The 2500-nt window shown below is 42.8% G+C and overlaps 1 protein-coding gene across 1 annotated transcript in view; it reads left to right on the top strand.

The window, feature by feature from the left end:
- Positions 1 to 2500, top strand: part of btbd11b (BTB (POZ) domain containing 11b) — a 165057-nt gene that overhangs the window by 123196 nt on the left and 39361 nt on the right. The gene's annotated exons all lie outside the window — the stretch shown is intronic.

Consider the following 2500-nt stretch of genomic DNA (forward strand, 5'->3'; position numbering starts at 1 on the left):
GAGGTCGAGCTGCAGAGCCAACTGGAGAGAGAAATGGAAGGAAGGTGAAGATGGGAAGAGTGACAAAAAACAAAGAAAAGAGGTGAAGAGGAGGAGGAGAGGTCATTGGCACTTGAGAGGGGAAGAGGAGAGCAGAGGAGAGGGGGAGGGGAGAGGAGAGGAGGAATGGACTAGAGATGAAAAAGGAACGTTGAGATGGGAAGAGTGACAAAAGGAAAGAGAAAATAGGTGAAGAGGAGGAGGAGAGGTCAATAGCATTTGGTAGTGAGGAGAAGAGAGAAGGGGAGAGGAGAGGAGAGGAGGGGAGAGGAGATTAGATGAGAGTGGAGGAGAGGAGAGGAGAGGAAATGACAGGAGAGTGGAGGAGAGGAGATGAGAGGAGAGGAGAGGAGAGAGGTGGAGGAGGAATGGATTGGAGAGGAAAAAGGAGTGTTGCGATGGGAAGAATGACAAAAGGAAGGAGAAAATAGGTGAAGAGGAGGAGGAGAGGTCAATAGCATTTGGTAGTGAAGAGAAGAGAGGGCAGAGGAGAGGAGGGGAAAGGAGATTAGAGGAGAGGAGAGGAGGGGAAAGGAGATTAGAGGAGAGGAGAGGAGAGGAGAGGAGAGGAGAGGAGAGGAGAGGAGAGGAATGGATTGGAGGGGAAGAAAAAGGTTAAGAGCCCTAAGTGCCTGAGGGAAAGCAGAGAGAAAATGAGAGAATGGCTAACAGGCATAGACATGGAGAGAGAGAGAGAGAGAGAGAGAGAGAGAGAGAGAGAGAGAGAGAGAGAGAGAGAGAGAGAGAGAGAGAGAGAGAGTGAGGAGAGAGAGAGAGAGAGAGAGAGAGAGAGAGAGAGAGAGAGAGAGAGAGAGACTGCGCAGGTCATTAGCCATCGTGCGATGACTGGGGATGATATGGATATGGAAAAGTCTGTGACATAGCTGATATGAGAAGAAGATGAAACCGGCTACAGAGTGCTCAGAGTAGAGACGAGATGTTTTATTAATCTCAAAGGAAATGAAGCTGCCCAATAGCAGATATATACAGTATCTGAAATTCATACATACCTGTACACATTTGCACAGAGATATACGGTATGTGTCCTCATACACACAGTACTGTAGTACTATAATACACAGTACATAGGAAAACAACCAATCTTGGTAGAATATACTAAAGAGACGTCATTATCAAAGGAATACTCTGCCCTATAAAGCAAAAATGCACTATGTCACTAAGTTACTATGATTCTATACTATCATATCCTATACTATATCATACTATAATACATATATTATACTATACTTATCATATATTATCATATACTGTATATCAAAATATAAAGTTAAATAAAAATGACTGATCCGCAAAAAATAAAACTGCCGCATGTTAATAAATAATCTACCCAAAACTACTGGGCAACAGAATAATGTTGGAGTCATTTTACTCCGTTTGGAGCTCTGCGCAGTTACCATACTGCTTTTCTGCTTTGTAGGGCAGCACTGACATCCCCATGGAAACTGCATTTCGAGAAAGTGGTTTAATTTTGTCTACATTTTCAAGCGGAGTATTTCCCACTGAAATTCATTAAAATGAGGTCTTATACTCACTTCCTCCCATTAAAGGGACGCCACCTCCATTAGCTTCCCAGCGGGCCTGCTGGCTGGTCAGTGACTCACTGGCTTCTGAAATGTCCACTTGCTCAGTCCATAGTTCAGTTGAATACATACAGTGTGTCACATAAGTGAGTACACTCCTCACATTTCTGCAGATTTGTAAGTGTATCTTTCCATGGGAAACAGTAAAGTTAACGCTAACTACTGTCCATTGTGTCAAAGTGAAATTTCTTTAGTGTTGTCCCATGAAAACATATTTAAAAATCTGCAGACAAGTGAGGGGTCGTGTACTCACTTCTGTGACATACTGCATAAATCCAGATTTAATTGTTCTGCGCATAATGCACCATGTAATGAATGAGAGGGAATGCCAGATTTGTTTAGAAAGGTGGTCTTAAGATCAGAGGGTTGCAGGTTCGAATCGATAAAAGGGTCAGCTTGGAGTAATGTAATGTAAGGTAATGTAGCCCCTTAATGCGCGCCGTACCTCCAGTGGCACGCTGTAATAGTCATTGAAATATAACTACCATAGCACTACAATACTATGACACAACACAGGCCCTTTAGTAATGCACCACGACTTGGTCATTACCATACTGGTAACAACAAATGTATAAAGCCGCATCTTTAATGTAATTAGACAGTGTGTTCGTCTGGAGTTCTGGTGGGTATGCCAAGATCCTGGTTCAGTAGTAAACCAGGTTAAATTAACCTTGAGGTAGAGGTCAGTCATCTTATAGAAGACCACTAGACTACTAACTGGGCTAAATGATTACTGTAGGTATATACGTATATTAGCAGGTTTACCACTCTCTGTAGGTTAACTAAGTTTGGTTCACTTAACCATGTTCTTAGTATACCCCCAAGAGCCTGTGTGTTCAACTGGAGGTCTGAGGATGTGT

The sequence above is a fragment of the Engraulis encrasicolus genome, chromosome 4, assembly GCF_034702125.1.
Source record: "Engraulis encrasicolus isolate BLACKSEA-1 chromosome 4, IST_EnEncr_1.0, whole genome shotgun sequence".
Lineage (NCBI taxonomy): Eukaryota > Metazoa > Chordata > Actinopteri > Clupeiformes > Engraulidae > Engraulis > Engraulis encrasicolus.